This window comes from Pan paniscus, chromosome 3 (genome assembly GCF_029289425.2).
Source record: "Pan paniscus chromosome 3, NHGRI_mPanPan1-v2.0_pri, whole genome shotgun sequence".
Classification (NCBI taxonomy): Eukaryota; Metazoa; Chordata; class Mammalia; order Primates; family Hominidae; genus Pan; species Pan paniscus.
The window spans coordinates 25796439-25821530 of NC_073252.2; the positions used below are offsets into that span (position 1 = coordinate 25796439).

Genomic DNA, 25092 nt, shown 5'->3' on the forward strand with positions numbered 1-25092 from the left:
AGTAGAGATGTGGTCTTACTATATTGCCCAGGCTGGTCTTGAACAACTGGACTTAAGCAAACCTGCCTCGGCCTCCCGAAGTGTTGGGATTACAGGCATGGGCCACCATGCCCAGCTTGATTCTCATACTTTCTATGGCCCTGGAAGATGGTCAACTTTCTTGCTGTGTTTCTGGCTAATAAAAGGACTTCTGTTGGCTGTTTCTTGGTGCTCAGATTTATGCTGGGGTGAGGGGGTGGTCAGTTCCAGCTCCCCACCTCTCATAGGCTGAGAGGTTCTGAGCATTTGTTAATCATCAGTCTCTGCAGTATTTATCTAGCTCTAATACCCTCATGGACTATTTCTTTTTAGCTCCTGCTCCCTGCCCTGAAGTCTGGGGGATATTCTTTTCTTATTTTCAGAATTGGCCAGGTATTTAAAAACTGGGACAAAGGGTTTAAATTTTATCTAGCATTTCTATGTGATGAAAATGGAAGAGTCTCCCCATCTGCAAAATTAATTAGAAGTTCAGTAATCAGTGATTCCATTTTTTTGTATAGGACATTACTTGCCCCTTTTGAGCCTTGAGATCCTTAACTGTGTTTAGGAGTAATGTTAATATCTACCTAATAGGATTGTTGTGAAGATTAAAGAAAGCAGATAATGGAAATGTTACTTAGAGATCAGCTGGGGTCTTGCTACTCCCTTAATTTTAGATAAAATGTTCTTCAACCCCAGCCTTCATGCAGTGAGTGGGGAGGTGGTAGGGCTTACCTTCTGCTCATCTTGGGTTTGAGTTTCTGCATGTGGTGAATTAATTCTGTTTAAGTATTGCCTCTATGTCTTAAACATGCTGGGCTGGGCATGGTGGCTCACGCCTGTAATCCCAGCACCTAGGGAGGCTGAGGCCAGTGATCACCTGATGTCAGGAGTTGGAGACCAGCCTGGCCAACATGGTGAAACCCCATTTCTACTAAAAACACCAAAAAAATTAGCTGGGTATGGTGGTGCCCGCCTGTAATCCCAGCAACATTGGAGCCTGAGGCAGGAGAATCGCTTGAACCCAGGAGGCGGAGGTTGCAGTGGGCCGAGATCACACCATTGCACTCCAGCCTGGGAGACAAGAGCAAAACTCTGTCTCAAAAACAAATAAGAAAAAACAAAAACAAAACACACAAAACAACATGCTGGTCCTCTCCCATAATGTGTTTCCCCATGTGGGAATTTTTTTTTTTTTGAGACGGAATCTCACTCTGTCACCCAGGCTGGAGTTCAGTGGCGCAATCTCGGTTCAGTAGCTGAGATTATAGGCATGAACCACCACACCCGACTAATTTTTGTATTTTCAGTAGAGACAGGGTTTCGCCATATTGGCCAGGCTAATCTCGAACTCCTGACCTCAGGTGATCCACCCGCCTCGGCCTCTCAAAGTGCTATGATTATAGGCATGAGCCACCGCACCCAGCCCATGTGGAAAAATTTTACAAAAAAAAAAAATCACCAAAACATAAGCCACCTTCATAGGGCTCTGTGCATTGTGTTACAGATACAGCGCAAGACGTTGTACTGAAAATTGAAGGATCCCTTGATCATTTCAGCACCTTGAGATCCATCCATCACCATATTGACTGAAACCCCCCACCCCACCTCCCATGTTTCCTCTCCTCTCTCCTCCTCATTCCTTCTCTCTGTGTTTACCCTAGAACTCCACATTCTTCTCATTTCATGAGGCAGAGTGGTTCGGCTTTCTCTAGCTTTGAGCACCAAATTTCCTTCTGCACTCACTTTTCGTAATTGAGCCAAGGTGCTCAGTGAACTTTCCAGATAAGAGACTCCCTGTCCTTAGAAGGAAGTTGTCATTTTAAATACAAGTTTTTCATTCCTTTGTATGTAAAGCACAATAACTAGCACATAATAAACACTCAACAAATATTAGCTATTACGATATCACAATTTCCACTTTTAAAGTCTGTGATTCTTTTTTTCTTTCTTTCTTTCTTTTTTTTTTTTTTTGAGACAGAGTCTTGCTCTGTCACCCAGGCTGGAGTGCAGTGGCATGACTTTCGCTCACTGTAACCTCTGCCTGCCGGGTTCAAGCCATCCTCCTACCGCAGCCTCTCAAGTAGCTGGGACCACAGGCATGTGTCACCATGCCCAGCTAATTTTTGTATTTTTTTGTAGAGATGGGGTTTTACCATGTTGCCCAGGCTGGTCTCGAACTCCTGGGCTCAAGCGATCCGCCCACCTTGGCCTCTCAAAGTGCTGGAATTATACGCATGAGCCACCATGCCTGGCCAAGTCTTTGATTCTAAATTAGATTTAATGACTGATTAAGCAGAATTGATTTCAAAAGGGAAGTATGGAGGCAAAACAGTGACTATCCCAAAGTTGAATTAAAATTATTATTATTATTTTTTGATATGGAGTCTCACTCTGTTACCCAGGCTGGTGTGCAGTGGCGTGATCTCAGCTCACTGCAACCTCTGCCTCCCAGGTTCAAGCGATTCTCCTGCCTCAGCCTCTTGAGTAGCTGGGATTACAAACGTGTCACCACGGCTGGCTAATTTTTTGTATTATTAATATAGACTACCATGCCCGGCTAGAATTTAAATTATTTTGTATTTACTTACATTCTTATTCCTTTACTAATGCATATGAATAAAGAAAATACAGATGGCTGCGTGCAAACAGTGTATGATAATATTAAATTAAAAAAAAGAAAGTAGGCTGGGCATGGTGGCTCACGCCTGTAATCCCAGCACTTTGGGAGGCCGAGGCGGGCAGATTGCCTGAGGTCGGGAGTTTGAGACCAGCCTGGCCAGCATGGTGAAACCTCGTCTCTACTAAAAATACAAAAATTAGTCGAGCGTGGTGGCGCATGCCTATAATCCCAGCTACTTGGGAAGCTGAGGCAGGAGAATCACTTGAATCCTGGAGGAGGAGGTTGCAGTGAGCCGAGATCATGCCATTGCACTCCAGCCTGGGCAACAGAGCAAGGCTCTGTCTCAAAAAAAAAAAAAAAAGAAAGTAGTCTGGGTACTGTGGCTCACGCCTATAATCCCAGCACTTTGGGAGGCTGAGGTGGGCAGATCACCTGAGGTCTGGAGTTTGAAACCAGCCTGGCTGACATGGTGAAACCCCTTCTGTATTATGTATTATATATTTTGTATTTTGTAAAAATACAAAAATTAACCTGGCGTGGCAGTGGGTGCCTGTAATCTCAGCTACTCAGGAGGCTGAGGTAGGAGAATCGCTTGAACCGGGGAGGCAGAGTTTGCAGTGAGCCAAGATCGCACCACTGCACTCCAGTCTGAGCAACAAGAGTGAAACTCCGTCTCTAAATAAATAAATAAATAAATGTAAAAAGCACAAATTGATCTTATAAAGAGATTGTCAATCTCATTTATAATCAGGGAAAATAAAAATAAAACCACAGGGAGACACCATTTTACTCTCACCAGAAGGGCAAAATTAAAGAATCTGATAGGCCAGGTACAGTGGCTCATACCTGTAATCTCAGCACTTTGGGAGGCTGAGGTGGGCAGATCACTTGAGGTCAGGAGTTCAAGACCAGCCTGGCCAACATGGTGAAACCCCATCTCTACTAAAAATACAAAAATTAACCAGGCATGGTGGTGCATACCTGTAATCCCAACTACTTGGGAGGCTGAAGGAGAATTGCTTGAACCTGGGAGGTGGAGGTTTCAGTGAGACAAGATTGTATCACTGCACTCCAGCCTGAGCCACAGAGCAAGACTCTATCTCAAAAAAAAAAAAAAGTCTGATAATAACAAGTGTTGGCTAAGATGTGGAGCAATGGTGACTCCCATACACTGCTGGTGGGAGTGTTAATTAGCACAACCACTTTAGGTAACAGTTTGATATTATTTGGCAAAATAGAAGAAATGCCTGTCCTTCTAGAGAAATTCTTACTCATGTGCCCCTGAAACTTGACAAAGTGGTCACACCAGCATGGATCAAAATAGCCCCAAAGAAGAATCAACCCAAATGTCCAAAATAGTAGAATGGATAAATAAATTGTATATTATTCCTGCAATGGTTCCCATACAGCTAGAGTAATAACAAGATTTTACAGCTGCACATGAAAACATGGATAAATCCTGCAATCAGAATATAAATAACAGAAGCAAGTCACAAAGGGACATCTAAATCATGAATTGTCTATAGAAAATGCAAAAACAGATACAGTAGAACGAACGTATATTCACAGCCAGTCAGTTCTGTGTTCCTCTCTGTTTCTGTTCCTCTCTCCTGCCATCTTGAGATGACCTTGGAGTCAAGTTCATAATTTGCTAGTGCAGGGCTTCCTTTGAGTGGTGTATATGCTGTGTTCCTCTGGTTTCATTTGCTCATACATTCATTCAACAAGTACTGAGTACCAACTCTGTATAGGGCACTGTTCTTAGAGCTGATGGCAAAACAAAAAGACAAAATTCTGCTTCTATCCTGGAGCTAACATTTTTTGGGGGGGCAGAGGGGTGGGTAGAGGATGAGGAGGAGACAGTAAACAAAATAAAAATGTAAATTATACATACACTAGATAGTGATAAGTACTGTGAGAAAAAATAAAGCCAGGAGAGGTTGTAATTATAAGTAGGGTGGCCAAGAAAGAACTCTTTGTGATGGAAATATCTAAGCAAAGATTTGAAGGAATGAGGAAGGTAGTTATGCCAGTATCTGGGGAAGTGCTTTCCAGATAGAGGGAACAGCAAGTGCAAGGGCCCGGAGGCACATCCTTATCTCACCTGAGCATTTCAGAATCTGAGGAACATCTACTCCAAAAGTCTCAAAATTTCCTTGCACTGTTACATGATTCTTGCCACAAATATGACTCATGCGATTTTTACAACCAAGGAGAAACCTATAATTTGTGAGCCAGCATGTGCGTGTAGGAATAATCTTGACATAAAGTAATAATAATTAAGTAAATAATAAAGTAATAAAGTAATAAAGTCACATTTGGTTACTTCATTAACTTATATCAGTTCCTTGGGGCTAGCAGGAGTTACCACACGGAGCACAAATGTGAAAATCTGGTTTAAATTGCAGCTTTGCTGCTCTGTGGACTTGAGCAATTTATTTAATCTTTCTGAGTGCAGAAAGATAAAATGATATCCACCTTGAAGCACTGTGATGAGGATTGAGAGAAAATACAAGTTCAAGTCTTTGGTGACCTTCGGTAAGATTTTACAATGTTCTTTGCATACATCTTGCACATTTCTTCAATTATTCCTATCCTTGGTATGCTATTTTTGTTGTTGTTGTTGTTGAAAAAGAAAATTCTGAAAGTGCTCAGAGAGAAAAGGCAAATTTCTTTTTTTTTCTTTTTGAGATGGAGTCTTGCTCTGTTGCCCAGGCTGGAGTGCAGTGGTGCAATCTTAGCTCATTGCAACCTCCGTCTCCCAGGTTTAAATGATTCTCCTGCCTCAGCCTCCTGAGTAGCTGGGACTACAGGCTGGTGCCACCACATCCTGCTAATTTTTTGTATTGTTAATAGAGATGGGGTTTCACCATGTTAGCCAGGCTGGTCTCGAACTCCTGACCTCAAGTGATCTCCCCACCTTGGGCTCCCAAAGTGCTGGGATTACAGGCGTGAGCCACCACGCCCGGCCTCATAGACCTATTTTTAATCCCTCCAGCTCTAGAAAATCATATGGGGAAAAGAATTAATATATACTACACACAGACATTCATTCTTAGTGCTGCACTGCAACATAACCTATGTGTATTGCGGTCTCTAACATCTCACACTCTATGTTTATTCATGTCTTTGGTTAATACCTGTATCATTTTAGTCTACTAAGATTCAATTGATATCAATAAAAATAAAATAATAATAGTATAGTAAATTCATAATGTTTTATGCTTATATTACTTGTTTCCTGAGTGATCACAAAACTGTAATAACATTATTTTATGACTCATCTTTGCTAACCTGACTTTTATTCCCTTGAATGGATGTACATATTTATACTAAACTATCATTCCTTGGCTGGGAGCGGTAGCTCACACCTGTACTCCCAGCACTTTGGCAGACTGAGGTGGGTGGATCACTTGAGGTCAGGAATTCAAGACCAGCCTGGCCAACGTGGTAAAACCCTGTCTCTACAAAAAATACAAAAATTAGCCGGGGTTGGTGGAGCATGCCTGTAGTCCCAGGTACTCTGGAGACTGAGGCAGGTGAATTGCTTGAACCCAGGAGGCGGAGGTTGCAGTCAGTGAGCCGAGACTGCACCATTGCACTCCAGCTTGGGCGACAGAGTGAGACTGTCTCAAAATAAAACAAATTAAAAATAAAATAAAATAAAATAAAATATCATTTCCTGTGTATGTGAAATTCAAATTTAACTGGGGCCAGGTGTGGTGGCTCATGCCTATAATCCTAGCACTTTGGAAGGCCAAGGCAGAAAAATCACTTGAAGCCAGGAATTAGAGACCAGGTTGGGCAACACAGCAAATCCCTATTCTTAAAAAAAAAATTAAATAATAAAACTAGGCCATGTGTGGTGGCTCACGCCTGTAATCTCAAGCCTTTGGGAGTCAGAAGTAGGCAGGTCACTTGAGCTCAGGAGTTCAAGACCAGCCTGGGCTATATGATGAAACCCCATCTCTACAAAAAATTTTTAAAAATTAGTCAGGCATGGTGGCATCGCCTGTAGTCCCAGCTACTCAGGGGGCTGAGGTGGGAGGATCACTCCTGACCTCAAGGAAAGCATGTGGATGTCTGGGAGGGGGGGACAAAGCTTGGGTTGGGGGGACAGTAAACCAGAGAGACCAAGAATTCTAGTTTTTGGTAGCAGGAGGTTTGGAGCCCTTTAAAGGAAAGTTACTTCTGTTTTTTTTTTTTTTTTTTTTTTTTGGTCAGTGTTTTCCTTGCGAATGAAACTGAATCTGTGAAGGTGATGTCAGATGAGAGATTGAACGATTCCGCGTGGCAGCTACAAGGTAGAGGTGGCATTCTGTGAACACTCAAGCTCTCCCTGACTTCCCCATCAGCCAAATAGAAGTCTGAGCTGACTGAGACATCCACATGTTTTCCTTCCGGGCAAAACAAAATCTTTCACCATGTCTTTTCTACATCTCCCAGGGCCTCCACAACTCCTGTGATCCAAGACCTTCTCGAAATGCCAAAGTTACCTATTGTTAAATATTTTCAAAGCAGTGTAGGCAGTCCTGCCAACCCCGTCCCGGCCGTCTCCAAGAGCCCTGGCCAACAGCGCCAAGGGTCCTTGCCAGTTTCCTGGAGAAGGGGGGTGTTACAGTTAAGTGGGGAGGGATCTTAAAGGGCCACAGCCAATATTAGGGCTTCAGGCTGCCACATCTTCTGTCATTAGTGGGGACAGTTGGTGTCTCCTCTCTTTGTTCCTCACCCAAGCAGTTATTGTCTCCCTGTCTGATAGATGCAGTCTGGGAGGAGCTTCTGCCAGCTCACCTCTAGATAAGAGTGTGGAAAACACAGCCTTTGCTTCTTCCTGGGGACACTGTCTTGACCCTTGAGCTGGAAAGAAGAGGCTGGTCCCAGGGAGGGAATGGGCCATGTCTCAGTCAACTTTTCTTTCTCTCTCTTTCTTTCTTTCTTTCTTTCTTTCTTTCTTTCTTTCTTTCTTTCTTTCTTTCTTTCTTTCTTTCTTTCTCTTTCTTTCTTTCTATAATTTCTCTAGAAGAAACTCAGTTGACTTCTTTCTTGCCTGCTGGACCACAGAGAGGTGGACATTTGTAAGGGAGGAGAGGAGGGAAGACAGCCACTAAAAGCAGGCACTGGCTGGGCAGGGTGGCTGCTCACACTTGTAATTCCAGTATTTTGGGAGGCCGAGGTGGGAGGATCACTTGAGCCCAGGAATTGAGGCTGCAGTGAACTATCATTGGCACCACTGCACTCCAGCCTGGGTAACAGAGAGAGACCCTGTCTCTAAAATAAATAAATAAATAATAAATACGTAAATAAAAGCAGGCACTATTTTGGCTGTTCTGGGTCTAGAGCAGTATTTTCCATGTTTGGGCATTTGCATTCCACCTTTGTAATTTTTGCTGACTCTCTTTATTTTATTTTAATTTTTCTTTTTTGAGACGGCATCTTGCTCTGTCGCCCAGGCTGGAACACAGTTGCACGATCTCGGCTCACTGCAACCTTGGTCTCCCAGGTTCAAGCGATTCTCATGCCTCAGCCTCCCAGGTAGCTGGAATTACAGGTGTGCCCACCACACCTGGCTAATTTTTTGTATTTTTAGCAGAGATGGGGTTTTGCTGCATTGGCCAGGCTGGTCTTGAACTCCTGACCGACCTCAGGTGATCTGCCCACCTCGGCCTCCCAAAATGCTGGGATTATAGGCATGAGCCACCACGCGTGGCCTGCATTTATTTTTATAAATGCACATCTCTGGACCTAAAAATGCTTATCCATGTGACCTTTGAAACCATCTCAATAATAGCTTAAACTTATTGAGTGTTTTGGGCCCTGAACTATTTCCAAGCCCTTCATGGTATGAATTTATTTATTCCTCACTGAGAGGAGGGGAGGAGGAGGAGAATAATGCTACTGACTTCAACTACTGCTGTGTGAGGATTCTCTGGCTGGTATGTGGAAAGTGCTCAGAACCGTGTCTGATAGGAAGAAGATACATGCAAGCATTTGCTGTTAGTATTATCATTGCCATTTTACAGATGGCAAAATGCAGGCAAGTGTAGGGATACTGGCTTGCTTAAGGGCCCAAGATGGTGGAATCAAATCCAGACACTGAGTCCGGAGCCTAGACACTAATCCTTGGTGCTGTTCACCTTCCACACTATTGGAAACACTTCAACCCACCTAGAAGAAGTGCTGGCTGTTTGTCACCTGGATGCAAAGGGCTGGGGTGTGGTGCCTGCCTCTCTGACCAGTGAAGTTGGTGTGCAGTTTCTGTAGAGGACTGGAGGATGGAGGAGTCCCATGTCTACTCAGAAATGTCAGGAACTCACCTGCTAAGCTGCCCCATCCAGGGAGGATGCTGAACCTTTATCCATTCTGAACAGAATCTTCAGAGGAAGGAAATGCTGTCTCTCTTCACTGTTCCTGCAATGCAGAACCAAACGTTCCGGCTTTGAACAAAGGCATTGACCATAAGTTACTGGCTTGAGTATTCTACATGTCTAGCCCTGGGGGAGGAGGGGTGGACTTGAATCCAGCCTGTTCTATAAGTGTGCAATGCCTAATGGTCCAAAAGATGTTGCAGATGAAATTTTTGATCTTTCTGAGAGTAATCTGTTTTTCACCACCCCAGTGGCCCTCATTTGCACACCAACATATTGATTTGGTAAATAAAACTGTTCCTTTTCTTCCATACAGCAGATCCCTAAAGGGTCTTAACCTGACCAATGGAGTCCAGCTGAAGTTACGATAGGGACCTGAAAGTGCCTCCTGCCTGCTGCAGAGAGTTGAGGTTTAATCTATTAATTTAGACTTCCAAACAACCCCAGACAATGAACAGCTTATGCTGTGTGCATTTTTCAAACATTCAGAAAATGCTTTTGCTGTTAGAAACTTCTATCTTCTCTCCTCTGCCTTTTAAGGAGAGTGCCAATTCTAAGGCTTCGTTTAGAACATATTTTTTTGTTTGTTTTTGTTTCTGTTTTTTCCTTAAGCAACGGAATCTCACTCTGTTACCCAGGCTGGAGTGCAGTGGCACAATCACAGCTCACTGAAGCCTTAGACTCCTTGGGTTCAAGCGATCCCAGCCTCCTGAGTAGCTAGAACCATGCCTGGCTAATTTCTTAATTTTTTTAGAGATGGGGTCTCACTATGTTTCCCAGGCTGGTCTCCAACTCCTAGCCTCAAGCAATGCTCCCACCTCCATCTCCCAAAGTTCTGGGATTACGAGTGTGAGCCACTGTACCCGGCCTAGAACAAGTTTCTAATACAGACTCATCTCAACTTGTTGAAAAACAGTTGTTGTTGTTGTTGTTGTTATTGTGTGTGTGTGTGTGTGTGTGTTTAAGTCGGGTTTACTGAGATATAACTTGCCACAGTAAAATTTGCATTTCTTAGGTACACACATCTAAAGTTTTAACAAATGTAAGCTGTACCACTATCACCACAATTACGATAGATACTACATAGATAATATTTCATCATTCCCCCTAAAGTTCCCTCATGCCCCTTTGTAGTCAATCTCTTCCCCATCCCAATCCTTGGCAGCCCCTGTCCTGATTTTTGCCTCTGTAGTTGTATCTTTTTTTTTTTTTTTTGGCAGAGTCTCAGTCTGTTGCCCAGGCTGGATGAAGCGGCATGATCTTGGCTCACTGCAGCCTCCACCTCCCGGGTTCAAGCGATTCTCCTGCCTCAGCCTCCCGAGTAGCTGGGATTACAGGCATGTGCCACCAGGCCCAGCTAATTTTGTATTTTTAGTAGAGACTGGGTTTCGCCATGTTGGCCAGGCTGGTCTTGAACTCCTGACTTCAAGTGATCCACCCGCCTCAGCCTCCCAAAGTGCTGGGATTACAGGCGTGAGCCACTGTGCCTGTCCTGTAGCTGTGTCTTTTTTACAGTAGGTATTTTTACTTTTAAATGGCAAGGTGGCTATATATTTTTTTAATCATATGTTCCCTACTAAAAATGTCTGGCAATACCAAATAAAATAAAATAAAACAAAATAGAATAAATAAAATTAAAGTGTCTGGAAAGAAGCTGCTGTTTTTAAATTATTTACACCCTACACTCCTTATTGCAAAAAGGATATAAAGCAGTCCAGGTGCAGTGACTCACACCTGTAATCCCAGCACTTTGGAAGGCCGAGACAAGTGGTTCACTTGAGGTCAGGAGTTCAAGACCAGCCTGGCCAACATGGTGAAACCCCATCTCTAATAAAAAACACAAAAATTAGCTAAGTATGGTGGTGTGTGCCTGTGATCCCAGCTACTCAGGAGGCTGAGGTGGGAGAATCACTACAACCTGGGAGGCGGAAGTTGTAGTGAGCCGAGATTATGCCATTGCACTCCAGCCTGGGTGACACAGCGAAACTCCATCTCAAAAAGGAAAAAAAAATGGATATAAGGCAGCAATAAAGTCATACAGTGAGAAAAACCACTGCAAGGATGTCTAGACAGAGTGAAGACTGGTTGAAGGATTCTTTCTCCCCAACTTTAAAAGAAAAATGGCATAAGCCTTTGGTCCCAGCTACTCAGGAGGCTGAGGCAGGAGGATGGCTTGAGCCCAGGAGTTTGAGGCTGCAGTGAGTTATGATAGTGCCGCTGCACTTCAGCCATAGACAACAGAGAGAGATCCTGTCTCAAAAAATTTAAATGAGAAGTTTACATCTTCAAATAAATTGCAAGAATAGGACAATGAATGCCTCTATATACTCTTCTCCTAAATTTACCAACTGTTAACACTTTTGCCACATTTCTTCTCTCTCTTTCTCTTTGTATATGTATACACTCTTGTTTATTTATGTTTGTTTGCTTTTGCTGAACCTTTTGAGAGTTACTTGCAGAAATCATAAGACTATCTCCCTAAACACTTCAGCACGCATCTCCTAACAACAGAGGCATTCTCCCTCAGAAACACAATAAAACTGTTACTCAGTAAATTTAGTAATCATTAGATGCTATTATTTAACATATAGTGGCACTTTGGGAAGCCAAGGTGGGCGGATCCCTTGAGGCCAGGAGTTCAAGTCAGCCTGGACAACATGGTGAAATGTCTCTACTAAAAAAACAAAATTTAGCCGGGCATGGTGGCGAGCTCCTGTAATTCCAACTACTTGGGAGGCTGGGGCTTGAGATCGCTTAAACCTGGGAGGTGGCGACTGCAGTGAGCTGAGATCATGCCTCTGCACTCCAGCCTGGAGACAGAGCGCAGAGCGAGACTCTGTCTCAATAAATAAATAAATAAATAAATAAATAAATAAAAATAACATATAATCCATAATCACTTTTCTTTTCTTTCTTTCTTTCTTTTTTTTTTTTTTTTGAGACGGAGTCTCGCTCTGTCACCCAGGCTGGAGGGCAGTGGCGCGATCTTGGCTCACTGCAAGCCCTGCCTCCCGGGTTCACTCCATTCTCCTGCCTCAGCCTCCCGAGTAACTTGGACTACAGGCGCCCGCCACCACGCCCGGCTAATTTTTTGTATTTTTAGTAGAGACAAGGTTTCACCGTGTTAGCCAGGATGGTCTCGATCTCCTGACCTCGTGATCCACCCGCCTCGGCCTCCCAAAGTGCTGGGATTACAGGCGTGAGCCACCGCGCCCGGCCCCATAATCACTTTTCTCCAGTTGTCCCAATGATGTCTTTTATAGCTGTTTAGGTTTTTCAAGAAAAACATTAATTCAGCATATCCAATGAAGGATCAGGCCTTGTATTTTGTTGTTATGTCATTTTAGCTTCCTTTATTCTTGAACAGCTCTCCCAGCCTATCTATCTATCTATCTATCTATCTATCTATCTATCTATCTATCTATCTGTCTGTCTATCTACATCTTTTATTACATTAACATTTTTGAAGAGTTCAGGCCAATTGTTTTTCACAGTGTTCCTCAGTTTGGATTTGCCTGACTGTGTGCCCATGGTTTAGACTCAGCCAGGGGAACCATGGGTGAGAGGTTGTGTCCTTTTCAGTGTTTGGCAGAGGGAGGCAGCTGCAAGACACTTCTGAAAAGTTCCTTTTGCAAAAGAAAAGCAAGCCCCAAGTTCTTCCTGCAAGAAGAGCATTTAGCTTTGAATGCCTCCTCAGCTGCTACTGTGTGCAAATCTCTTTAGCAAGGCATTTCCAGGAGGGACTGATTAAGAATGGTGGTTTAGATTTTAATTAAATGCTGTCACTTAGCTTTAAAACATATGTTCCCATATTCCCTGCATCAATGATGATTTCTATTTTATTACTCTTTGAATCATTTCTCCCTCTTTGGGAATATATATCTTCAGTTATTATGTAACATGGTGGAAAAGTAGGATCAGACTTACAAAACGTGAGTCACATGCCCATTTATTGTAAGCCTACTTGAGTTCTTTTGCCTGGTGTGCACACGCTAACTCCCTTACAGTCTCCAGATCTAAATATTCCCTCTCCAAGTGGCCAATCCCAACTTCCCTCCTGAAAACATCAGCTACCACTCCCTACCTGTATCCTCAATCCCTTTCATCCCCCATATTCTAAAAAATAGAGACAGGTGACCGGGCGTGGTGGCTCACGCCTATAATCCTAGCACTTTGGGAGGCCGAGGTGGGTGGATCACCTGAGGTTAGGAGTTCAAGACCAGCCTGGCCAACATGCTGAAACCCCATCTCTACTAAAAATACAAAAATTACCTGGGCGCGGTGGTGCACACCTGTAATCCCAGCTACTCAGGAGGCTGAGGCAGGAGAATCACTTGAACCCAGGGGGCGGAGGTTGCAGTGAGCCAAGATCACACCACTTTACAACAGTCTGGGCTATAGAGCAAGACTCTTCCTCCAAAAAAAAAAATAGAGATGGGATCTTGCTACTTGCCCAGGCTTGTCTTGAACTCCTGGCCTCCAGCAATTCTCTCACCTCAGCCTTTCTAGTAGTAGCTGGGACAACAGGCATGTGCTGCCATGCCTGGCTTCACTCCACCTATTTTCTCTCTCTCTCCTTTTCAATTCTTATCTCTTGTTATCTCCAGTATCCAATATAACTTACTTATTTGTGTATTTATTATTGTTGGTCTAGTCCTGACAGCACATGGGCCCTATGGGGCAGGGATTTCTGTCTGTGGTGTCCACTGCTATAGTCCCCGCACTGAGAACTGTGCCTGGCACATCATACGATCTTATGCATATTTACTGAGTGAATGAAGGAACAGATGAATGGCTCTTTGTCCAGTGAGCAAATTGTTCCATGTTTAGAATGAGAGAATTGCGAAAGTTATTGATCTCGTAGTAGTTAAGAGTATACAAGAGCTTGGGTTGGGTTCAAATTGTTGTTTGAACGTGGCTCATCTTTTGCAGGAGACTATTCCAGAATTTCAAGATTAAGTGGCAGTGAAGTGTGGTTCTAAGAGGCCCAAGAACCCGGACCTGGTGTCCTGACTCCATGTGTCATAATGGTAGAGCCTTGACACTCCAGGCTCTGTCAAACCGGGGTTCTCTCCCCTTGGGGCCACACCCTTCTTTAATTCCTTTCATTTCAAGGAGATGGCCCCAAAGGATAGAGAAAGGGTTTCCCGCCGGGCGTGGTGGCTCACCCCTGTAATCCCAACACTTTGGGAGGCTGAGGCGGGCGGATCGCTTGAGGTCAGGAGTTCAACACCAGCCTGGCCAACATGGTGAAATGTTGTCTCTACTAAAAATACAAAAATTAGCCAGGAGTGGTGGCTGCGCCTGTAATCCAAGCTACTCCGGAGGTGGAGCCAGGAGAATCGCTTGAACTCAGGAGGTGGAGGCTGCAGTAAGCCAAGATCATGCCACTGCACTCCAGCCTAGGCGGCAGAGCAAGGTGCTGTCTCAAAAAACAAAAAAAAAGGGGTTTCCCTTGTTTTTTATTCGTTCTCGTACCCAAATAGCAGTTCTGCTGCTTTCATCCTTCCTATTGAGGCACCTTCCACCTCCATTACTCTCAATGTCTGGGATGAGGACACAGTGGGACCCGGCCCTCCTGCCAAGACCCAATGGGTTACTGCTCTGACAGGGCAGAGGTCCCAACTCCTTTTATTATGATCATGGGGCAGAAATTGTGATGCCGTGGGGCCATACAGTCACAACTCTTATGCCATTCAGACATCAAGGACAAGGGTTTTCCAGTTCTTTAATAGAAACAAACAAATCAAAGCAGAGTGATTTCTAAACAGAGAAAGAACCCTGATACGGAGTGCAAATCAAGGAGAGTGATTTCTAAACAAAGAGAGAGTCTTAATGCAGTGTGTGTGCGGGCAAGAAAAGACCGTGGAAGTCACGGGTTGTTACATATGCTCACTGGAGAAGGCAAAGTCACGGTGGGTGTGGTCATGGGAACCTAGGACCGTTGAAAGATTTTCCTGAGAGCTGTCCCTTCCCCTTGGGCAAGTTCCTCAACCTTTCCAGCTGAGGGATTTTTTTCCATCTGTATTTGAGGATAATAATATTTACCTTCTATGGTTCTTGGTAATGAATAGAGGTAATACATGCAAAATGTTGGACAGAGAGTTGGTATTTAATATTAATAATAGTAATAATAATGTAGTAGCTACCATTTATTGAGCAGCTATTCTATGCATGCTCAAGCAACCTTATAACCTCATTCCATAGGCACTTTTTTTTTTTAAGACAGAGTCTGGCTCTGTCACCCAGGCTAGAGTACAGTGGCATGATTTCAGCTCACTGCAGCCTCCACCTCCCATATTCAAGTGATTCTTCTCCCTCAGCCTCCTGAGTAGCTGGGATTACAGGTGCCTGCCACCACACCCGGCTAATTTTTGTATTTTTAGTAGAGACAGGGTTTTGCCATGTTGGCCAGGCTGGTCTCGAACTGTTGACCTCAAGTGATCCTCCCGCCTCGGCCTCCCAAAGTGCTGGGATTACAGGCATGAGCCACCGCACCCAACGAGCACTCTTGTTAGTTCTATTTTACAAACTCAAAAATGGAGTGTTAAAGAAATATGTTTCTGCAAAGAATAGGTGGCAGGTAAAAAAAAAAAGATAAAATAAAAATAAAGGAATATGTTTCTACCCAAGCCACACAGAGAGAGAGTAGAAAGGATTCAGGCCAAAGGTTGGATGCCTGACTCAAGAACCCAGTTGTTAAATTCTTTTATTTTTTAATTTTATTTTTAAATTTATTTTATTTTTAAATTTTATTTATTTATTTATTTATTTATTTATTTATTTACTGAGACGGAGTCTCGCTCTGTCACCCAGGCTGGAGTGCAGTGGCGCGATCTCAGCTCACTGCAAGCTCCACCTCCTGGGTTCACTCACTCCATTCTCCTCCCTCAGCCTCCCGAGTAGCCGGGACTACAGGCACCCGCCACCATGCCCGGCTAAATTTTTTTTTGTATTTTTAGTAGAGACGGGGTTTCACAGCGTTAGCCAGGATGGTCTTGATCTCCTGACCTCGTGATCCACCCGCCTTGGCCTCCCAAAGTGCTGGGATTACAGGTGTGAGCCACTGCGCCCAGCCTAAATTCTTTTCTTTTTTTAATTTGTTTTTTGAGACTGAGTCTTGCTCTGTCGCCCAGGCTGGAGTGCAGTGGCATGATCGTGGCTCACTGCAACCTCCAGCTTCTGGGTTCAAGCAATTCTCCTGCCTCAGCCTCCCAAGTAGCTGAGACTACATGTGTGTACCACCATGCCAGGCTAATTTTTGTATTTTTAGTAGTAACAGGATTTCACTATGTTGACTAGGCTGGTCTTGAACTTCTGACCTCAGGTGATCCACCTGCCTTGGCCTCCCAAGTGCTGGGATTACGGGCATGAGCCACCACACCTGGCCTTAAGTTCTTAATTGCTTCATTTGATGTCTTTTCAAGTAAGTGAAATAGACACATATTTTTCAAATAAAAGTATATATAAAATATATATGTTTTAAGTTAAGTGAAAAAATATATATATTACAATTTTCCAAGTAAGTGGAATATATACAGTCATGTGCTACATAACAACATCTCAGTCAACAATGGACTGCATATATGATTGTGGTGCCATAAGATTATAATACTGTATTTTCATGGTACCTTTTCTATGTTTAGATACACAAATACTTCCCATTGTGTTACAATTGCCTATGTTTAGATTCATAAATACTTCTTATTGTGTTACAGTTGCCTAAACTATTCAGTACAGTCACATGCTGTACAGGTTTGTAGCTGTACCATATATCCTAGGTGTGTAGCAGGCTACGCCATCTAGGTTTGTGAAAGTACACTCTAGGATGATCACACAATGATGAAATTGCCTAATGATGTGTTTCTCTCTCTCTTTTTTTTTTTTTTTTGAGATGGAGTCTCACTCTGTCACCTGGGCTGGAGTGCAGTGGTGCAGTGGCGCGATCTCGGCTCACTGCATCCTCCACCTCCTGGGTTCAAGTGATTCTCCTGCCTCAGTCTCCTGAGTAGCTGGGATTACAGGCATGCGCCATCATACCCAGCTAATTTTTGTATTTTTAGTAGAGATGGGGTTTCACCATGTTGGCCAGGCTGGTCTCAAACTTCTGATCTCGTGATTTGCCTGCCTTGGCCTCCCAAAGTGCTGGGATTACAAGCGTGAGCCACTGTTCCTGGCCTCAAGCGATTGTCTTGCCTCAGCCTCTTTAGTAGCTGGAACAACAGGCACGTGCCAGCATGATTTCGCCATGTTGCCCAGGCTGGTTTCGTGACCTCAAGTGATCTCTCTGCCTTGACCTCCCAAAGTGCTAGGATTACAGGCATGAGCCACAGCACCTGGCCTGAGTACTCTATTTAAAATGCACTCCTCTCCTGTTACTCTTGCTATGGTTTTGTTTACCTTCATAGCAATTAGCCTCACCCGAAGTATCATATTCTACTCATGACTCCTCTGATGTAAGCTCCATGAGGCAGGAGCTGTATTTGGGCCTTTGCTTGTTCCCAGTGCCTGGCATGGAGTTATCTCTCAGTAAATATTTGTTGAATGTCTGGATGTGGTGGTGCATGCCTGTAATTCCAGCACTTTGGGAGGCTGTGGTGGGAGGATCACTTGAGCCCAGTAGGTTGAGGCTGCGGTGAGCCGTGACGATGCCACTAAACTCCAGCCTGAACGACAGAGCAAGACCTCATCTCAAAAAAGTTTTTTTATTGTTGTTGAATGAATGCTTGGAGAGCCAAAGGAGCTGATTTAACCCTTCAAAAGCATTAGATCAAACAGGCAGGGCCAGTTTTTCAGATCTGAAAGGGTGCCCAGGAGCTCTTCCCTCTTTCCAGCCCCTCAGTTCAGTTTTCTGGAACAAGAAGGCAACACTACATTTGGATAATCACAGCTTTTTCTCAAAGGCTTTTGACCCTGCAGTTGGTTTTTTGTTTGTTTGTTTGTTTGTTCTGAAACGGCGTTTGGCTCTTATCACCAGGCTGGAGTACAAGGGCGTGATGTCGGCTCACTGCAACCTTGGCCTCCCAGGTTCAAGCAATTATCTTGCCTCAGCCTCCCCAGTAGCTGGGATTACAGGTGTGTGCCACCACGCCCGGTTAATTTTTATATTTTTAGTAGGACAGGGTTTCACTATGTTGGCCAGGCTGGTCTTGAACTCCTGACCTCAGGTGATCTGCCTGCCTCGGCCTCCCAAAGTGCTGGGATTACAGGTGTGAGCTACCATGCCCGGCCAAACATCTTTGATCTCTGACAATCCACCAGACCATTCTGACTACCTCCCCACCTAGTAATTTGTTATTTCCTCCCTTCCTTGATTGTCTCCCCCCCGTTACCAATTAATACCATATTTATTAATTTCCTGCTATGAATATGACACTATCTGCAGATGCTTTATTAAAATGTAAAATGACTCTTCCTCCTCAAGTAGGGTAGAGGCAGTATAGTTTAGTGGTTAAGGCGGATAAGGATACCGATTGACAGAAAGTCTGGGTTCAAACCTTCTTTTTGTTTTGTTTTGTTTGAGACAGGCTCTTGCCCTGTCACCCAGCCTGGAGTGCAGTGGCACTAACACAGCCTGGGTTCAAGCAGTCTCCCGCCTTGGCCGCCCAAAGTGTTGGGATTACAGGTGTGAGCCATTGTACCTGGCTCAAACCCTCTTTTTACTACTTACTAGCCATGTGACTTGTACAAGCCACTTAAACTCCCTAAGCCTCAGGTTTTTTTTGTTGTTGTTGTTTTTGTTTTTTTAGATGGAATCTCGCTCTGTCACCCAGGCTGGAGTGCAGTGGCAAGATCTCGGCTCACAGCAACCTCCGCCTCCCAGGTTCAAGCAATTCTCCTGTCTCAGCCTCCCAAGCAGCTGGGATTACAGGCGCATGCTGGCACGCCTGGCAAATTTTTCGTATTTTAGTAGAGATGGGGTTTCACCATGTTGCCCAGGCTGGTGTCAAACTCCTGAGCTCAGTCGATCCACCTGCCTTGGCCTCCCAAAGTGCTAGGATTACAGGCGTGAGCCACCGCGCCTGGCCCAGCCTGTTTTTAATCTCAGAAATGGAGATGACAACAGTACCTACTGCTAGGGAACCACGAGTTTGTTACAGTAAGCTCCCAGGGCCGTGCTCGGCACAATGCTACCACTAGATGACCTTTCATGGCTAACATAGAATCGTATCGTGTGCCCGGCTCAGTGGCTCATGCCTGTAATCCCACCACTTTGGGAGACTGAGACGGGTGGATCACATGAGGTCAGCAGTTTCAGACCAGCCTGATCAGCAAGGTGAAACCCCGTCTCTACTAAAAATACAAAAATTAACTGGGCATGGTGGCGCATGCCTGTAATCCCAGCTACTCGGGAGGCTGAGGCAGGAGAATCAATCGAACCTGAGAAGAGGAGGTTGCAGTGAGCTGAGATTACACCATTGCACTTCAGCCTGGGCAACAGGGGCGAAATTCTGTCTCAAAAAAATAAAAAATAAAAAAGAATCATATTGTGAAGAGTGTCGATGCATCTAAAAACTGAAATAACAATACGTGGATTGGGTGACTCAGTGCAGTGTTTATACACACATGTGGACACAGGGGACATCCTGGTATAACGGAAAGAGCATGTGTTCTGGAACCATGCTGACCTGCACAGGAGTGCCCACTCTAGCTTTTGCAAGCTGTGAGATCTTGAGACCTCCCTCACCCACAGTTTCCTTGTTTGTATAACATGGACCTGAATTTTTGCTTATCAGAGTATTTGTGAAGATTTAGCAAGATGCTCATTTCCTTCCCTATGAATGTCTATTGCTGTTTAGAAATCCTGATGAAAAGGCAAAGACTGTTCTGATTGACTTGGGAAGTGGGTATGAAGTCAATACCTCACTTGGCTAATCAGAAAGATTCCTTTTAGTGAACGGGATTAGAGTTTTGATTGAAAAAAAAGCTACCGGGTGCAGTGGCTTATGCCTGTAATCCCAACACTGTGGGAGGCCAAGGCAGGCAGATCACCTGAGGTCAGGAGTTCGAGACCAGCCTGGCCAATTGGTGAAACCCCATCTCTACAAAATATTCAAAAATTAGCTGGGATTGGTGGCATGTGTCTGCAGTTTAGCTACTTGGGGGGCTGAGGCATGAGAATTGCTTGAACCTGGGAGGCAGAGGTTGCAGTGAACCAAGATTGTGCCACTGCACTCCAGCCTGGACAACAGAGCAAGACCCTGTCTCAAAAAAAAAAAAAAAAAAAAAAAAGAAGGAAGGAAGGAAAGAAAGAAGCTAAAGAAAAATTGTTCTATCAAAACAGAATAAAAGAGGATAATGATTTAGTCAAGGAATCTGTTGATGTCTGTATTATATAGATTCTTATCTTGCAATCCATGTTATAGAATCCTAAAAACAACCTCTGAGGGGGACCAAAGAGCTCTGTAACTTATTGTAGAAGCCCCTCTATAGACACCATCTCCCAAAGAGGGGTCATCTGACCTCTATTGGAATACTCTAGGATGGCCAATTCACTGTTGCATGAGGCTGGCGATTTTGCTTTTGATAACTTGAGCTCTTCCTAAGGTTTGCCCCCAAATTCTTCCTGCAGCTGACTTCCGCCAGCCTCTGACAAAGCACATTTTCCCATCTCTTCTCTCTGTGACTTGGCAGGGATTGGATTTTAATGGTTATCTACTGAACAGAGTACTTTACAGTTCTTGATAATAGCCCCTTATTCGGGAAAATCAATACCAGAAATAGTTGAAGCTTTAAAAAAATTCAACAGACATCTATCTGAGGTGGTTTAATAGCATGGCATTTGTAATTCCCACCACAGTCTGCAATGCAGTGGTGAACACTGGCACTGATAACAGTGATGATATATTCCATAGCTAAAATATATTTCCTAGTATCACATCTCAAGTCCAGTTCATTTTATCAACATTATTGAGCATCTTACTAGGCTGTGGAAGGCACTAAATCCAACATAAGCCTCAAGCTGGTTTTTTTTTTTTTTTTTTGAGACGGAGTCTCGCTGTCGCCCAGGTTGAAGTGCAGTGGCATGATCTTGGCTCACTGCAGGCTCTGCCACCTGGGGATTCACGCCATTCTCCTGCCTCAGCCTCCCGAGTAGCTGGGACTACAGGCGCCTGCCACCTTGCTCGGCTAATGTTTTGTATTTTTACTAGAGACGGGGTTTCACCGTGTTAGCCAGGATGGTCTTGATCTCCTGACCTCGTGATCCGCCTGCCTTGGCCTCCCAAAGTGCTGGGATTACAGGTGTGAGCCACCGTGCCCGGCCTCAAGCTGGTTTTCTCTTTCAACTCCTATTATCATTGTTTAGAACCACATTCATGAGATGTGATGTAAAATAACATGACTGATGCTCTTAACAAAGCCATGAATGGGATGGGGTGGAGGGAGGCAGCTTAAATTGTGCTAGAAAATGTTGATGCAAGACTGGGATGAGGATGAGGAGAGTGAGGGACCTGGGACACAAAGTCTAAGGATCCTGTCCCCCTTGTCCCTGCTCCTGTCTTCAAGGCCTCTTCTAGGTCTGGCATTTTGTGACCCAGTGCATACAAATGAGGTATGTAGTCTTCAAAATCACCACCTGGGAAACCTTGGCTTTCAAACAATGCTTCTATTATTCACACTTTAGCAACGGTGCTTGAGAATTACCTTCAGAGCCTGCATTGCATTTTTAAATTTCCGTATGTCTTTGGGGGAATGATAAATCTTCGTCCTTTGGAGGTAGATTTGATTTTTTGAAATAGACACAAACCATCTGTGGCCAAATCTGGGGATTAATATAGAGTAGACAAGCCACATAACTCTATGTGGACTCAAAAGTAGATTTTCACTTGTGTGTTGTAAATTAGCCTTGAAGGCAATCTTGATGGAGGGGGCTGCAGAATGTGTTTTGAGCTATAACAACTTTCCAGATTGGTACATATGCTCTGAAGGTATCCACTCCAAAGCCATTACTTGCTCTATTATGAGAGTTTTGAAGTGTTTATTCTTTTTTTTTTGGAGATGTAGTCTCGCTCTGTCACCCAGGTTGGAGTGTGGCACCATCTCGGCTCACTGCAACCTCCGCCTCCTGGGTTCAAGCGATTCCCCTGCCTCAGCCTCCTGAGTAGCTGGGATTACAGGCAAGTGCCACCACACCTGGCCAATTTTTGTATTTTTAGTAGAGACTGGGTCTCACCATGTTGGCCAGGCTGGTCTCAAATTCCTGACCTCAGGTGATCTGCCTGCCTCAGCCTCCCAAAGTGCTGGGATTACAGGCGTGAGCCACCGCGCCCAGCCTGGAGTGTTTATTCTAAAAGTCACTTTGATTACTTTCTAGTCAAACTCTGTATTATTGAGTTAGAGTAAATAGAAACCATTTAATTTATATTCAATCCTTCTTCTTAAAGGTTGGAAGTCTGGAGAAATTACGTAAGACTAATATATTACAAAATACCAACATATTTGCTTTATGATTAAGAGTTGACCCTTAAGAGAAATTGAACGGAACCAAGACATCTTAAGTCCTCTTTTAATCTCTCAAACATCTCGATTTCTCTTCAGGTTTGATTAAAATGTTTCATGTTGGGGAAATCCAAAGATTCCTTGGTGACTTATCTCAGTCAAAGCAGGAAAGAGGGTGCTTCCAGTATTCCTACTGATGATCTGGAAAATCTTAGTTGGCAGAGAAATGAAGAACCAAAGGCCCTGCAATCCAACCAGTCAGCATGTTAAGACAGTTCCAAGAACTCAGACTTGTTGACTTCTACCGTGGTCACGTGTTGGGCCACAGTTTGAAAAACAGAACATCTGAGCTCCATGCCTGAAGACCACCCCAATCAATATTGTACTCACTCTTTTTTTTTGAGACAGAGTATCACTCTGTCGCCCAGGCTGGAGTGCAGTGACACAATCTTGGCTCATTGCATCCCCCTCCTGGGTTCAAGCAATTCTCCTGCCTGAGCCTCTCAAAAAGCTGGGACTATAGTCATGTGCCACCAACCACACCCAGCTAATCTTTTTATGTTTTTAGTAGAGAAAGGGTTTCACCAGGTTGGCCAGGCTAGTCTTGAATTCCTGACCTCAAGTGATCTGCCTACCTTGGCCTCCCAAAGTGCTGGGATTACAGGAGTGACCCACTGCACCCGGCTGACACTGGGCTCTTAATCTCCTCAGATATCTACTTACCCATTTGCAAGTCCCTGCTCCAGACAGCAAGCTGCTTCTCCAGCTTCCCAGACAGCTTTTATTCCTTGTGAGAAACCAGCAGTTTCAGACGTCACTCCTAAAATTCAGTCTGAGCTTTTTCAGGCCCAAGTCCTGTTGGCCACTTTCTGCTGACGTGGCCTTGGGGTAGAAGTAACCTTCAGCTGGGCTTCCCAGCCACTTGAGTTTGCAGGAAACTATTTTGTATAAGCCTTCAAAAAACGGCAGGCTTCAAAACTCCTATTAGTCTGTAAGTTGGAGCCTTGAGCACGTATTTACACTCCCTGGTAATTAACTGTTTGATAGCAGAGTTATTGCTAATTGTTTTATGGTTTTGCAACTCTGTGTGGTGGCTTAGAATTGGTTCTCAGCCAGGCCAGGAGCGGTGGCTCATGCCTGTAATCCCAGCACTTTGGGAAGCCGAGGGGGGTGGATCATGAGGTCAGGAGTTCAAGACCAGCCTAGCCAACATAGTGAAACCCCATCTCTACTAAAAATACAAAAATCAGCTGGGTGTGGTGGCACTCGCCTGTAATCCCAGCTACTCAGGAGGCTGAGGCGGGAGAATTGCTTGAACCCAGGAGGCAGAGGTTGCAGTGAGTCAAGATCGCACCACTAAACTCCAGCTTGGGCAACAGAGCGAGACTCTGTCTCAAAAAAAACAAAAAAAAATTGGTTCTCAGCCGAGACCAAAGAAACATATGCCTTCAGGATATATTGAAACAAGAAATTATCTTTGAATGGATGGAGTAATAGAGGGAAAGTCCAAAGGTTTATTATGCTTGAAAGCTAAAGAGGAGGGGAGCAAATACCTCCTATGAGCTGGGCACAGTCATGCTGTCAAGCAATGCTCTGCGTTATTCTATTTGATCCACTGGTCTAAGAGGATAGGGCCATCGACTTCTTTTTAGCAGTCCAGAAAGTAGAGACTCAGAGGAGTTAAGAAACTGCACCAACTCTGGCTGGGCATGGTGGCTCATGCCTATAATCCCAGCACTTTCGGAGGTCAAGGCAGTTGGATCACCTGAGGTCAAGAGTTCGAGACCATCCTGATCAACATGGTGAAACCCTGTCTCTGCTAAAAATACAAAAATTAGCTGGGCATGGTGGCGGGCACCTGTAATCCCAGCTACTCAGGAGGCTGCGGCAGGAGAATCACTTGAATCCAGGAGGCAGAGGGTGCAATGAGCCAAGATCGTGCCATTGCACTCCAGCCTGGATGACAGAGCGAGACTCCGTCTTAAAAAAAAAAAAATTAGCCAGGCGTTGTGGCACACACCTGTAATCCCATCTACATGGGAGGCTGAGTCAGGAAAATTGCTTGTACCTGGGAGGCAGAGGTTGTAGTGAGCCGAGATTGTGCCATTGCACTCTAGCCTGGGCAACAAAAGCAAAACTCCATCTCAAAAAAAAAAAAAAAAAAAGGAAAAGAAACTGCACCAAGTCACAGAACTAGTGAGTGGCAGAGCCACAACTTTAACCCAGAGTCCCAGTGAGGCTGGGAATTACGGGAGAGGTCAGAGAGGGGAAGAACTGGCTATCAGAGTGGACAAGTGAGGTAAGAAGTGTCTTGGACGATAAAATCCTTTAAGAGAGAAGCCAAGGGAAGAAGGTGGAAAGGAAGACGAGGCCCCACATAACCCTGGTTCAGTCATTAATTCATTCAACAAACATTTGCAATTCCAGCTGCTAACTTTTCTTCAGAGCCTCAGCTGCCTGAAGAGCACCCATGAAGAGCTATTTAAGATGCATGTCATCCTTAAAACCCACTTACCAGGTGTGTGTATCAGATTTCCCAGCTGGACTTAAACAGATGCAGTTCTGACCTCTAACCCTTGACTTCTAGTAGCAGATTACCAGAATCCATATCTCAGCTTCTACATTTCCTAGCTGTGAGACTTTGGG

At 44.4% G+C, this 25092-nt stretch overlaps 1 long non-coding RNA gene across 1 annotated transcript in view; it reads right to left on the minus strand.

Annotated features, from left to right (window-relative positions):
- The window catches only part of LOC130541422 (uncharacterized), a 38206-nt gene extending 14745 nt beyond the window's left edge, over nt 1–23461 (minus strand). The window contains exons 1-2 of the long non-coding RNA XR_008955476.1: nt 23170–23461; nt 8956–9049 (exon numbers count right to left, since the gene is read on the minus strand). This is a non-coding gene — a long non-coding RNA (uncharacterized LOC130541422). The remainder of the gene's footprint in view (nt 1–8955; nt 9050–23169) is intronic.
- Between the last annotated feature and the right edge of the window lie 1631 nt (nt 23462–25092).